General features: G+C 35.6%; 1 protein-coding gene across 1 annotated transcript in view; it reads right to left on the reverse strand.

Moving 5' to 3' along the window:
* Nucleotides 1-8839: 8839 nt before the first annotated feature.
* The window catches only part of LOC149553831 (transcription termination factor MTERF8, chloroplastic-like), a 28388-nt gene continuing 21363 nt past the window's right edge, over nucleotides 8840-15864 (reverse strand). The window contains exon 2 of the mRNA XM_089789181.1: nucleotides 8840-9176. The gene's annotated coding sequence lies outside the window, so the exon portion shown is untranslated. The remainder of the gene's footprint in view (nucleotides 9177-15864) is intronic.

Consider the following 15864-nt stretch of genomic DNA (forward strand, 5'->3'; position numbering starts at 1 on the left):
CGACTACGTAAGGGAAGAACTTGGCTTGCAGAATACCACTAGCAAAAATCATCATGGTTATTGTCTCCCACTACCTCTCTCTTTCTACCAAGTCATCATGGAGTGCCTGGAAATCCTTCCATTCCCCGACATATGTGGTTGTGAAATATTTTACAAAGGTGTCCACCTTGGAGGGATGTAAACCCGTGTTGTCCTGATACTAGAGAACCTATCACAACTTTTCAAACACTTCATCTGCCTTGGTCTTGCTAGATGAGGAATGACCCAAATCTTGCATGCCTACAAACTCATTAGCGAATTGATGCATTGTTTTTCCTATAAGCACCTTACGCACATTAGTTATTTATCCTTATAATCATGCACATTAATTAACTAGGTTAAGGATTGGCCTTCCTTCCTCCAGGTTCCAAGATCACCCCCTTTATGTGTCTTTGTTGATGATATTGGGGAAGACCTTGAAACTTGAAACCCAAAATAATGCATTATCGCTTTGTCCAAAGTGGGATTTGGAAAGATAATACCTTATAGGAGAATTATCTCTAATGGAAGGGCAAAATAAGTAGCCCACACAAATCCAAGGACTTGTAGCATGATAACCAATCACTACAAGGTGATCCTACCTCATGAAACCAATCCCTATTGTCAAAATCAAAAACATGTACCACCAGTAAAAGAAACATGGTAGTACAAATCACTATGCTAGCTTGTACAATCAACAAGGAAAGATAAGTATTTAGTGTCTGCGTGTGTCATAGGTAAGATTGTGACACAATGTGTTCTAGTTCATCAAAAGGACACAATGCGTTCTAGTTCATCAAAAGGACACAATGTGAATCATTTCAATTCTTTTGAGCAACATGTTTGAAGTGGTGTTGTGAGATGCTCCACCAAAGGGAGAGCAACTACAAAATTGGTAGAATTAAAGGGGAAATCCTCACTCATTACCAATACCAACAAGAAACTTTGGAAAATGCCACCAAACCATCACTTCTTCGCCAAAGTTAAGGCCCATATTAGAGGAAGTTCAAAACATTTTCCCTAACCCTAAGAGAATTGAACCCTTATAGTGATGAAACCATACCCATGAAATCACACAAAGGTAGTGTTTACAATTTCGAACATTATAACGCGGGTGAAAACCACATAATTGCTCAAACTTTACTCACGTAAAGTCAAACAGTGCAAGTAAAAGAACGAGGGTGTATGAAAACACGCCTACAACAAGGACAAAACAAAACCAAGCCAAAAAGCCAGCACAATGCAAAAAGGAAAGGGAAAAAAAATACCAAATAAGGGGAATTATCCTCTCCTGGGCATGTAACCAGGTACATACTTTTAGCTCCAAGAACCCACAAAACAACACTTATTTAATGTCTGAAAAAAAAGGGGAAGATTCCACTCACCCTCCTACAAAATGAAATCAACACAAAAAGGGAGTTGAGCTTCGGCAAGACAAATGAAAGACCACACAAAAGGGCACAACACAACCACACCAGATAGAAAGACTAAAATTAGAAAACAAAAACAAAAGAGCCAACGAAGAACAAAGAAAACCACCAACCTAAAAGAAACAACACCAAGCCGAATGCACTACACAAATGACCACACTACCTCGTGAGCTTGCTTTACTGGAAGCAAATGAACCAAACAAACAAGGATATCACAGCATCTTGAGAATACAAAATTTGTCAAGAATTGCTTGTAAAGCACATTTTTAATCGCATGGTAAAGGTAAAAATGAGTTGTTTTAGTGTCTTAAAAAGCCCAGTAATTATTACATTTAGGGTGTATTAGTTACCCTTTACCTTTTGGGTGAGGTTTTTCCACATACCCTCCTAAGGTACTCTAGAAATCCCTCTCGCCATGTTAAAGAACATGAGGAGAGGGAAACTTTCAGATCCTATACTCTAGCCTACTTTTAATTAATTATTATCTTTATCCTTCACACAAGTGGGTGATCTCTGGCAACTACAACACAAGAGGATCCCATTTCTTCAACGAAGGAAGAGGAAACCCAAGAACAGAGACTGAAAGGCCAACAAAGGGGACCCCAATCGAGGCGCTAAAAAGTGGAAAGAGGGGACCCAACTTTTTCCTCACAAAAAAGTAGGGATGTGTGTGCAGGGCATAACAAGACCGAGCAATGTGAGCACGAAGTTTTACTTTCAAGCTAGCTAGTCAAACATAGTGAATAAAGCCACATCCAGCACTATCCAATTAAAGAAGATAGAGAAAGAAGAGAAGAAAGAAGAGAAAAAGAAAAATGAACAAGCAAAGAATGATTAAATGGGTGCCCAACCATCATAGCCACAAGAAAAAAAAAGGCCTACAGTTGAGGAGAGATAGATAGTAGTTGTTCAGACACCTGCTAAGGCAACAAATACTTCACCAGCAAGTACATCAAAGTCACCTCCTAAAGCACTTCTTACAAGTCTGATACAAGATGTTACCAAGATGCTTGATGGTAACATGGACATTCAGAAATACATTTAGCTAACAACATTTTCAATTGGAAAAATGGCTAAAGAATCCGGAAAGTTGAGCAAGAGAACATTAGGCACACTTTTTAAAATGACAAAGAAAATGTAGAATACTATTCAAGTACAGATCAATGAGCCTAATGTAGAAAAGAGAGTTGAGAAAACAATGGAGGAATTTGATAAGAAGTTCTCTACATTAGTGGAAGTTGCAGCAATAAAAGCCCAAACCTCACATGATGCACAATCATTCAACATTGTATGCAACAATGTCACCAGTGATTTATCAGTTCTTGATACTTGTATCAAGGAATTAAGGAGATGTCTACAAGAAGTAAAGGATCTACATGGAAAGTGTGAACTATCTTTTGCATACACTCAAAGCATTCAGAAAGAGATAAAGGACAAAGAAACGAAATTGAAAAGCATTGTCAATGAGTTGACAAATCCAAATGCACAGATCACTGATCTGGAAAGAAGAATAAACAATGTTCATGATGTGTTAAGGCTACTAGAACTGCAAAGCGAGAGAACCATGAAGAATTTTTCATTTTTAAGGTATCTCCTTACACTAAAAATTGATCAAGTAAATAGGCAGCTCCAGGAATGCATAGATGCAAAAGAATCTTATGGAAAAGTCGTATATTGTAATCTTAATGTAGTAGAAGTTCCATCGTATGGCTTATGTGCATTAATCAACATATCTAAGGCAATCAAGGATACATGGGAGAAAGAATTCACCTACTAGAGAAAGAAGACTAAGAAAGAAGAAGAGATGAAAGAAGAGGAAAATAGAGATGAAGAAAATGCAAAGAATGATCAGATGGATGCCCAACCATCCCAACCACAAGAAAAATAGAGGCCTACAAGTTGAGGTGAGACAAATAGCAATACAGACCCTTGCTAAGGCAGTACATACTTCACCAACAAGTACTTCAAAGTCACCTCTTGAAGCACTTTTTCAAGATTTTCCACAAGATGTTACCAAGATGTTTGATGGTAACATGGAAATTTAGAAATACATTCAACTAACAACATTTTCTATTGAGAAAGCAGTTGAAGAATCTAGAAAGATGAGAAAGATTGCATTAGGCAAACTTGATAGAATGGCTGAGAAAATACATGATACTATTCAAGTACATATCATGAGCCTGGTGTAGAAAAGAGAGCTGAGAAAACAATAGAGGCATTTGATAAGAAGTGGAAGTTGTAGTAGTAAAAGCCCAAACCCCACATGATGCAAAAATATTCAGCATTGTATGCAACAATATCACCAGTGACTTATCAATTCTTGATACTTGTATCAAGAAATTGAGGAGATGCCTACAAGAAAGCAAGGATCTATATGGCAAGTGTGCACTATTTTTTACTACACTCCAAGCATTCAGAAAGAGATCAAGTACAAGGAGACGGAATCAAAAAGCATTATAAATGAGTTGACAAATCCAAATGCACAGATCACTGATTTGGAAAGAAGAATCAGCAATGCTCATGACAACCTAAGGCTACTAGAACTACAAAAGGAGAGACCATGAAGAATTTTTCATTGTTGAGGGAACACCTTAGACTAAAAAAGTTGATCAAGTACACAGGCAACTCCAGGAATGCATAGATGCAAAAGAATCCTATGGAAAACTGGTATATTCTAACCTAATGTAGTAGAGGTTGCATCCTATGGCTTTTATGAATTAATCGGCTTATCTGAGGTAGTCAAGGATACATGGGAGAAAGGATTCACCAACTAGAGAAACAAGATAGAGACAAAAGAAGAGGGGAAAGAAGAGGAAAAGAAAGATGATGAACAAGAAAAGAATGATCAGATGGATGCCTAGCCACCACAGCCACAAGAAAAACAAAGGCCTGAAGTTTACGAGAGACAAATGGCAACTGTTCAAACACCTGCTCACACAGAACATACTTCACCAGCAAGTACTTCAAAGTCACCTCTTGAAGTACTTTTTACAAGTTTGCCACAAGTTGTTACCAAGATGTTTGATGGTAACATGGACATTTAGAAATACATTTAGCTAATAGCATTTTCTATTGGGCAAATAGTTGAAGAATCTCGAAAGATGACCAAGTGTGCATTAGGTATACTTGAAAGAATGACAAGAGAAAATGCAAAATGCCATACAACTACAAATCAATGAGCCTGGTGTAGAAAAGAGTTGGGAAAATAATGGAGGAATTTGATTAGTTCTCTACATAATGGAAGTTGCAACAGTGAAAGCCCAAACCCCACATGACGCAAAACTATTCAGCAAGGACAAGGAGATGGAATTAAAAAGCATTGTGAATGAGTTGACAAATCTAAATGCACATATCACTTATTTGGAAAGAGGAATCAACAATGCTCATAATGAGCTAAGGCTACTAGAACTATAAAAGGAGAGAACCATGAAGAAGTTTTCATTGTTAAGGGAAGACCTTACACTAAAAATTGATCAAATACACAAGCAGCTCCAAGAATACATAGATGCAACGAATCTTATGGAAAATTGGTATATTCTAATCTTGATGTAGTAGAAGTTACATCCTTTGGCTTATGTGCATTAATCAGTGTATCTGAGGCAATTAAGGATCCATGGGAGAAAGAATTCACCATCCTGAAGCAAAATTTTGGAGAGTGCATGGCACTCGTGAGCATTTGGCAAGCCTGAAGAAATGAAAGTAAAAACAATTTGACAATGCATATAGGTTTTGACTCACCTTTGCCATTGATGTCAAAGGGGTAGAGTATTGGAGAGGGAAATTGTTGTGTATACTTCATTGTAAGAAGTTACAAGTAGGATAAAGTATAGTCAAAAGGAGAGTATAGTATGAATACATTTTGAAGATGATCCACAATTTTGAAATTTTCACAAAGCCACAATTTTGAAGCCGTTTTGTAACTTAGCCAATTTTCTCATATGTTATCATCAATGCCAAAAGGGAAGATTGTCGAAAATTTGGCTAGGAGATGTATAAGGATGATCTAAAGTTGTCATTTATGGCAACATATACCTACCATGAAGAAGGAAAAATATACTAAGGAGTTTTAAATACTTGGACTTCAACAAAAGAGTGAACAATCTAAGTATATGATTTAGTGTGGTTTACGAGAAGCACTTGAGGCTATGTGGGGTTGAGGGAAAGTATTACAAGACGTATAGAGCACATAATTAAAAGCACACAAGAAGATTCAATGTACGGATAGAGTTATGAACATTTTTCTAGATACGGGTTATGACAGACAGAACAAAGCAAATAACAGAGTAAAAGTACTTTGGTTAAGGGATTGACTTAACAAGGTTGGGAAAATATTCTAGATGTTAACCCTCACTTAGCAAAAAGTAATTTCAAGTTTTCGGAAAAGTGCAAACTATTGAAGGTTGACTGGTGAAGCAGTCTTGTATAAAGGAAGACACTTTTGTTTGTTATAAGTGTAGCATTGTATTGTAATAATATAATGTTTGAATGCACACTTTACATTATCAGTATTGATGTGAGCTTAATTATAGTATAGTACAGTACAGATGTATGATCAATTTTGAGAAAGGAACTACGAAGGACACATCAAATATTGAAGATATTAGCACTGTAAAAAAGATTTCTGTATACCTTTTGTATGCAAATTGTAATCTTGTATATGCATGTTTGGGCAATGGGCTCAACTTGCTACTTATATTGTAATACCAACTTCTAACAGAGTTGAAGCTTCTAATAAGGCCTTGTCTTCTAATAAGGCCTTGTCTTCTAACAAGGACATATACACTATACGAATGTAATAGACTCCTAACAAGCTTAATATCTGTAGGAGATAATTTCCACAGCTAGTCAAATTGTGATATGAATATCAAGATTTAACTGTGTGATTTTTTAGTCAAACTCGATGGCCCATGTTTCATGAGTAGTGATTCAACATGAATCCATCTCTCATGAGAATAAATGGAACACTTAGCACTCATTGGATCTAGGTGATGCTCACAGGGGTGAAGCCCCGGTTGCAAGCTTTGGGTTTAACTAGGGAGGAAACTCTGTAGTTAAGCGCGCTCAGGCTAGAGTAGTACTGGGATGGGTGACCTCCCAAGAAGTCCCGGTGCTTCACCCCTGTGAGCATCACCTAGATCCAATGAGTGCTAAGTGTTCCATTTATTCTCATGAGAGATGGATTCGTGTTGAATCACTACTCATGGAACATGGGTCATCGAGTTTGACTCAAAAATCACACAATTAAATCCTTATATTCATATCACAAGCTTAATATCTTTCAAAAGATACTTTTGATTAGTCGATCATTGTCCATCGAGGATTTCCCGTGGCCAAGGTTTCCCTAGTTAACAAATAATGGTGTTGCGAGTTGCATTGTTTTATAGTCATATTTACTTTTCAATTTGATCATATATGAAAGTTTAACAATAGCCAAATATGGTCTTTCAGAGACCTTTTATGATTGATTTGTTAATAAAAAAAATTAATTAATATTATATTATACTGTACAATAAAGTAAAATATAGGGCCTAACATTATCATAACTCCACAATCCATTTCTAATGCAAGAATTATGTTTCTCATCATGATGATTGATCAGGAACTGTAATCCAAAATGCTAAAAATTTAAACTACATACACAATCAAATCCGAAAATAGAATTCTTTATTAAATAGAGCCTAGTCATGTCCACAATCAACAAAAAAGACCATTTAGTTATTACAATTCAAATTGAGCCAATACAGAAAGGGAATCAAATTGGAAATGTAAAATGCAGTAGCCATGATAGAAGTATTTCTTTTCTGTCTCATGAGAAACTCGAAGTGTAGTTGCAAACCCGCATATTTCTCCCACCTCTATCCTCTATATTATCACACTTTCTATTGTGTTCTGACAAAATTAAGCCCCTCTGAAACACTGTTTCTGAGATTATCAATTCATATACCAATAAATTTTGAACATTGAAATAGAACAGGCAATGCATAAACCAGCATTTCTCAAACATTTATAAGAAAAATATTATTGCCAAATCAAGGGCAGAACTCTATAACAAAACTAAAAAATTGCCCCTATAAGTAAAAAATCTGACCATCAGAGACTAAATTAATTCAGATAATGAACACCAATAAATTGGTATTGGCACTGCACAAAAATACTGACTGGAAGAGGACTAAACCTGTCATATCAGAATATTTAGATTCTAATTACCTTGACAATGTCCCTTCTGCAATACTGCTTACAGAAAGTCCAACACAGGTAAAGAATTCTGATCAGCATCAGCGAGCATGCACAGAAGCCCATGAATTTGATTCAACTGGCCTCCAACACAAGGACAAGTTCATCAAAGGAAATATAAATGTTACACACCTCTGCTCAATGCAAACACTCACAGCAGTTTCATCTTCTATTTTCTTTTGTAACTGTTAAAAGTATACAAAAGGTTTCTTTTCACGGACACATTTGCACTGCCACTGTATAGAATGCTTCTCCACATAATAATTAATATGTAATCCCGTAAATGGTTCGTATATAAGTTGAAGCACTCCATTTTGTTTTTATTTATGCAAATTAAGTTCCCACCATCCCCAAGTTGTCAAGTCAATCTTTTTAATTTATCTCCAAGTGGTGAGGGCAAACATAATCCTTGAGAATAGCAGTTTACTGTTTATTGAATAATTTACATTTAGATATAGGGATATAGGTCTTAATCGGTAGAGCATATAGCATGCCACTATAATTATGTACATATAACATCTATATATATATATATATATATATAAAGGCTGATAACAAATCTTGTGCTCATTGGAGCAACAACATGAGACTTACAATCTTATTTGAACTCCTTATGAGCAACCATACTAGATACAACAATGGGAAGACCAGAATCACAACTTACAATCCACCTTTTTACAATGAGACAAATACAACCAATGGAAGACCGTTAGTCATTACTTAGAATTCCACAAAGATGTCCCAATTGGGATTTCAACCAGAGTCTGCGCAGTGAGAACTCGCTTCAACCAAGCTAAACCCCTTGGACATACATATGACATCTAAAGATCATGTTTATTAAAATATTACTGAAATTTCAAAACCATTATAAAGAAGCTGGCATAAGAGCATGAAATGTTTTATTTAGCAGAACTTAAAATCAGTAAATGAACATTAACATCTAATGAAAATTTTCTTTAAGACAACTAGAGTATGACACGAAGTACCAATAATATTGATTCACTAGCATTCTTTCAAAATAAGAACTTGCATTTACTACATGTATAATTACTCTATTGGACGTGTCTGGTATTTTTACTGCTTGTGGATAACCGAAATTCACATGTTGCAGATGAAGATAAATCTGCTAGAAAGACATGATTCTCAAACTGTAAATATATCCTTAATTGACTGCTCTAAGCAGTGAAGCATTGCATTCTTGTGTAAGTAACAAATGTGACCTGACAGAATCACAAGCAATGTGTACTTGTAAACAATAAAAAAAAGTGTATACCACAAGCATAATAAAAAATGTATATATTAAGACCGTACATCATAACCAAAAAACCAAATGGAAGGCTTGTCTGTGAACCCTTGCAATGTTGAGAAGCAATGTATGAGCCTCACCATCATACACTCTAGCTCTTCCATATAGTTAGAAGATCTTCATCCAGATATGCATGCCATTCGCCATGTTCAAATTTATTGAACCTGTTAGTTTACATGTAGTTTATCCTGTAGATGCACATGTTGATTTTGCAAATCAAATATACGAGGGAATCACTGGGTTTAGTATCTATTTCTCAGGATTTATTATCTCCATATAAAGATCCCTTGTTATTGAATGTTATTGAATGTGTTAAGTCAAAGTAAGTCCTCTTTTGAGGAACGACCTCATGAGTAGCTGAAAGAATTAAAAGAATAACTGTGTTAAACTGATTTTTTATTTGTTGTAGCTCTGTGTTTCGTTCTTCTATGTTTGAGAATCTACAAATGGTATCAGAGCAGGCAAAGTCAAAGATTAACAAAAAATATTTGCAGGAGTGATTTGAATGGAGAATGTGTTGGCTTGCATTAGCAAGAAGAGAGACCGCTATTATTGCAGAGAGAGAAAAATGAATGAAAAATATTGCAAGAAAAAGATAAGAGAGATTGGTTGTTTTGAAGCAGCTGCCAAAATCTTTACTGTCAATGTTACAGCCAAAACAATTAGGATCTTTTTGTTTTTTAATCACTGCAAATAATTTTCCCAGTCAAGATCAAGGTGATTGAAGGGGGCTCAGGATTTCTAGGAACAAAGATCATAGCCTCTTCTATAGTATCTTCCACTTGAACAAAACAGTTCCTTCTGTGTAAGCAACATTTGGCACTGCCAAATCATACAATCTGAAGTCTGACTGTATAAAATAAATTTGAAAGAGGCACAAAAAGATGGGTCAACAGTCAAAGGTAAAAAGCAATACATAGATGGCTGTCCAATGAAGGTCAAACAATATATATTTAAGGTTATATTGCTGAGATCAGAGATATACAGAGATTAGAGAGTGTTCTAAAGGAGAAAAAGATGAATAGCTGATTTGTTTTACCACTATAAGAAGCCAAAATAAAATAAAATAAGCTGTTGAGATGATGTAATGATTGCACAGTAATTAAAATTGCCATCGTGTAAGGAAAGCTAAGGTAGGAGAAAAACTAAAGTGACAGTCTGGAAGAATGCAGCTGTAAAAAAAATCATCGGTTGAAGAACCAATTCGTGTGGCTTTAAGATTTACAACTGATGTGGCAATAGCTGTTAAAAGTGGAAATCAAAGGTTTGTTGGTGTTTAATTACAAGAGTTTGCAAAACTTGAAGAAATTATGAGAAGATTTTATTTATATATATATATATAGTATCTAAAACTAAGAAGTTATTGCAGATTCAAATAGCTAGATATTCAAAAGAGATCAAGAAGTTCCATGTTAAAAGCTTCAGGAGATATCCATAGATTCCATACACCTGATACAAATCTTCAGACAAACAAGTCGTGTGTATATGATGCTGCTGTCTATAGGATGCTGCTTATGTTCACTGCATTCATATTATTGTTTCTCTTCTGTGGTTGGGTCAAGCGAAAGACATTGGACACTTCAACTTTTATGACAAATAAAATGATATTTTTGTTGTGTGGTTGGGTTTTTTCCTTCATTCTAGCAGGGTTTTCCCAAGATATTTCTGGTGTTTATTGTTTCGGTTTTTGCTCTTTCTTATTGTTGTTTATTATCATTGATTTCTGGGCTCAAAATCCAACCTTATCAAGGTTGGGTCAGTGTTGGATGAAGAGTTTGCATCAGTAATAAAAGTGAGAAGACATATATTTGGGAGGGAAAAGCAAAGTCACTCGGTCGTATCTATTTCCGAATCACTGAATGATATCTAAGTGCCAGAATATCATTGTAAAAGCTGCTGGAAGCTGTTATAGTGAAGCTTTAATTTTTATTTTTATTTTTAATAATCAATTTTGTTACTTGCTCCTTATTGCTGAGAGTGAGGTATCGTATTGGTGTATCAATCCTACTGCTACGTCTGCTATGTGTGGGAAATATGAGGTTGGTGTTTCAAGCTCCAGTAGCTGTTGTTATGTTCTGCTTCCTCGGGGTTAGACTTAATCGAGACTGTTTTGGGTCATTCTGTCTCCATAGCCATCATGGTTGGAGGTTTGTTCCTATCATAAGAGGACACAAATATTGCTACCAATGATTATTCTTCAATATTGAGTCTGCAGCAAGGGTGCACTGAGCTTATTTATCTTTCAAACAGAGATCAAAGATGCATAAGAATGATGGGAGATTGCATTCAAGGGAGAAAGAACTTGATGCAGTCTATCAGGAAGTTATGCGGGCAGGAGAATAAGGACTCGAACTGTCATGTGATCAGTTTCTTATAAGACGAGGAGATCACATTCAGAGGGAGTTCAATTCCGAGAATTCAAGACATGAGTTAAGAAAATTAAAGATCTAAGCCTAATAGAGGGGAGTTCACATCGGAAAATTTCCTTGCAATCTCTAAGGTAGCAGGGATCAAGAGGGAGTTTGGTCAAGAAGTTAAGATTTTAGTTAAGACGGTTGCAGTGTTGCAGAGAAAATAATTGCACAGCAAATTTGGATTTGGCATTACTAGCTCCACAAACTTTCAGTATAGGACGATCTGTGATAAGGTCAAGGAGGACAGTACCACTCTTCTAGACTTCAGAGGTGTGTGTTAAATGCAGTTTTCTCTAATGCAAGCATTGCAAACAATATTTGAACAAGGAAGTCAGAAGGTTGATGTAAGTGCTTGAAGATTCAAAGGAAGCTTAAACGATAAATGGAGAATGCCAAGTGCTTTATAAAGGATCAACAAGCACATAAAGAAATGTGACCTTTGGTCAAAATTTTGAACCAACTGTAATTTATTGTAAAAATCAAAGCTCAAGCTCATAAAGAAAATTAGAGTTCTAAGTCTAATAGAGGGGAGTTCACATCCGGAAAATTTCCTTGCAATCTCTAAGGTAGCAGGGATCAAGAGGGAGTTTTGTGAAGAAGTTAAGATTTTAGTTAAGAAGGTTGCAGTGTTGCAGAGAAATAATTGCACAGCAAATTTGGATTTGACATTACTAGCTCCACAAACTTTCAGTATAGACCAATCTGCGATAAGGTCAAGGAGGACAGTTCCAGTCTTCTAGAGTTCAGAGGTGTGTGTTAAATGTAGTTTTCTCTATTGCAAGCATTGCAAACAATATTTGAACAAGGAAGTCAGAAGGTTGATGTAAGTGCTTGAAGATTCAAAGGAAGCTTAAATGACAAATGGAGAATGCCAAGTCCTTTGTAAAGGATCAACAAGCTCATAAAGAAATGTGACATTTGGTCGAAATTTTGAACCAACTGTAATTTATTGTAAAAATCAAAGCTCTGAGAATGTTGCCCCTACTGAGAGGGAGTCTCGGAATTATTGTTCTTACTATGTGCTATACTGCATTTTTCTCTCGGACAAAGTAATTTGAAGTGAAAACCCTTGTAATGCATTCTTCTCTGAGATGAAGAAATTTGAGGTGAAAGCCCTTGTTACTTTTTCCACTCATGGAATAAGCCATAGTGGATATCATGCTGAGAGACTCCATTAAAACATCATGTTGAGTGAGTCCCTGATGAGAGCTTGTGTTTATTCCGCTCATGGGAGTAGCCTTAGTGGATGTCATGTTGAAAGCCTCCATGACAACATCACCTTGAGTGACTTTGTGATAAGAGATTGTGTTTATTTCACTCATGGGAGTAGCCATGGTAAGCATCATGGTGAGTGAATCCATGGTGCTCTCACGTTGAGAGAATTCATGATAAAAAATTGTTTTTGAAACATATGGGTGCAGCCATTGTGTTTGTCATGTTGAGAGACTCCATGACATGAAAATCTGAAAATGATATGTCCTTTGCTAAGAGGGAGTGTTAAAGATTGTAGCTTCAAGATATATATATATATATATATATATATATATATATATATATATATGCCTGTTACAAATCTTCAGATGAACAGGTTGTGTGTATGTGATGCTATTATGGACAGGATGTTGCTTATGTTCACTGCTTTCATATTACTATTTCTTTTCTGTGGTTCCATATCATAATGGAAAATAAAGTGCTTCATGTTCAAGTTGTGAATTGGTTTATTATGGTAACAACAGGACTTGTTTATGGTTCATGAATTCTTTTTTGTCTTGGGGTTGTGGTCGATACACCTAGTGGCTCCCTTCAGTTCTTCATCATAACAGCAGCCAACTCATGTGCCAGTGTGTTAGTCTTGTGCCTATGTGTCTTGTGATATCTCATAATTGAGGCATTGAATGTTTGTGGAGATGAATTGGCACTTATTCAATAATTATCACCATCCATATTGAAGTTCAAGTATCATATTTTTTAAGCTTGTTTGGGATTACCGTGCATGCTGGAAAAGGCCTAGTTGAGAGTGTCTTCTATTATCATCAAAATTTGTTAATCTTGCAAGAGGTTCAATTAAGATAAGGACCATGTGGCAGATGGAACAAGGAATAATGTGGGTTGCAACTCCTGTCGAGCATTTAGCGTACATCAAGCATTGGTTTTTCAGATACCTTTGAGATAGATATTCTGGGTGATGTCTAGTTTCTCACAGAGCTTTTAGTGTGTGGTGTGAAGCAAAGTCTGGGTGACACAATATTGTATCTATAACTACAATTATTGTGTCTGTGAGTTACTGTAATATCTCCAACGATTTCTGTATCTGCTTCACAAATTTTGTGTATGATCTGTCCATAATCATTTGGTGTGTAAATAATTTTGTTTTCATTATCTGTGAGATACAAAAAGTGTAGTATGTATTGTAATTCCTAAGCAACTGTTGCTCTAACCGTTAAAAGGGAATATTTCCATTGATTGTTAAGAGTTCTCAATCCTTGATTAGAGTTATCAGCTTAATTAAGCCTGAGAGCATTGTTTGCAGATTGTGTGCTTCCAATAAAGGACTGAGTTTGGTGTGGCTGGGTTTTTCGCCATTAGGTAGAGATTTCTTCCAAGATAGATTTTGAGAATCTTGGAAAAGAGTTGGAGAAAGTTAAAAAGGAAAATTGAGAATTAATGGAAAATTTAATATCATTTGATGAAGTTTAAAAGAAAAGGTGAAGATTTAGAAGCATAACTCAAGCTGTTGGAAAAAGAAAATAAGCTTTTGAAATTAAAATCATTACTTTTTTGATGTCACATGTGGTACAAAAGATTTGTTTTTCTCTCCTGATCTCTCTGTTAATATGCATGGTGTGCCTAATGTTTCTTCAGATGAAGATGATGAAGCTCAAGGTAAAGATGTTTTTACATGTACAGGTGCAATTCATAATTCTGATAGCAAAAGTTGTTTCGGAAATAACATTGGTTTAAAGATCATGCAAAATATAGGATATGAAGCAAACATAGGACTAGGCAAACATAGGGAAGAAATAAGAAAGTCCTTCCAGTCACTTATGAAACCAAAATATGATGGTCTTAAATTTGGTGAGGGAGGAAGAAATGATGTCACATGTTGCAAGTTTAAACAAATCAACTAAAAGAATGTCATGTTCACATTGTTGCAGGAAAGTACAGTAATCTCCACCCTTGTTTAGTTTGTACATTGAAGGATCTTTGTGAAAAGTCGTGTTGGAATAGAGACTGTAGTGGACAATCTAAGAAACTTTGTATTTGTAAATTTTGTTGGCAAAGAATACCAAAGATGTTGAAAAGATTGTATAAACCTAAAAGCTTGCATGTGAAAGGGGATAACTCTCACCAAAAGTTCAGGTGTTTAAATCAAGTAGTTGATAACGACTTGCTATGATTGGTGCACTGAAAGATGTCACAAGTCTTCTCTATGTTAGGGAAAGGGCAAGAATACTAAGCCTTGTAGTCTCTCGTGAAGGAAAGAGATGAGGAAATGGGAACTAGACTTCTGCATGAAGTACTAAGAGGTTAGATATTGAATGGATGAAAATGTTGCACAGTGAGTTCCAAGGATTTGAAATTTGTCATATTAAGTTACCTTGTATAGGCAAGGTCACATCAAGTTCCAAAGCTCCAAATTTGAGTGCTTCAAGATCAAATTCTGAATCTTAGCATGGAGGGGTTGTTGTGAACTGTTGCATGAGCCTTACTGGCATACACTCTAGTACTTTGATGAAGTTAGGAGATCCTCATCCAATTATGCATGCTATTCACATGTCCAATTTTATTGGATAGTTAGTTTGCATGTAGTTTTTACTAATCTGCATATGTTGATTTTGGATAGGAGTCACTTTAGTTTACTATCTATTTTTAAGGGATTTTATTTCTATACAGAGATCACTTGTTATTTAATGTGTAAGTTAGAGTAAGTCCTCTTTCAAGGGACAATGTCATGAGAAGTTCAATAAATAAATAAACTGTTTTTGTGTTAAACTAATTTGTGCTTTGCTGTAGAGTAGCGGAACCAATACGTGTGCAGGGTCTAATACATGTTACAGTAGGTGGACCCTATGGTGACGCACTACAAATGTCTCATCAATGCATAATCCCAAAATTAATGCCTCTAAAGTTTAAAAAAATAACCACTCATGTAGGGTTACATGAACATGCCATTACACGACTTTGTCCACACCAATTGGTCTTATTACTTTTTAGGGCCTTCAAAAAAGGCATGCTGTTGTGACAGCATATTAACCATGTAGAATTGAAATTTGGTTTTTAAGTAGGGGACTTGACAATAAACTACTTTAAAAATTAAGAGTAATTTGAAATATCTACAAAAGATATCAAAAAGTGTTGAAACAGTAGCTTCGGTTGGATATGATAAGACAAGATTATCATATACATACATATATGTATATGTGTTGGATCTCTCTTACCAACCAACATTCTGTGATCAGAT

The sequence above is a fragment of the Cupressus sempervirens genome, chromosome 6 (assembly GCF_028749045.1).
Source record: "Cupressus sempervirens isolate cs-2001-9-10 chromosome 6, ASM2874904v1, whole genome shotgun sequence".
Classification (NCBI taxonomy): domain Eukaryota; kingdom Viridiplantae; phylum Streptophyta; class Pinopsida; order Cupressales; family Cupressaceae; genus Cupressus; species Cupressus sempervirens.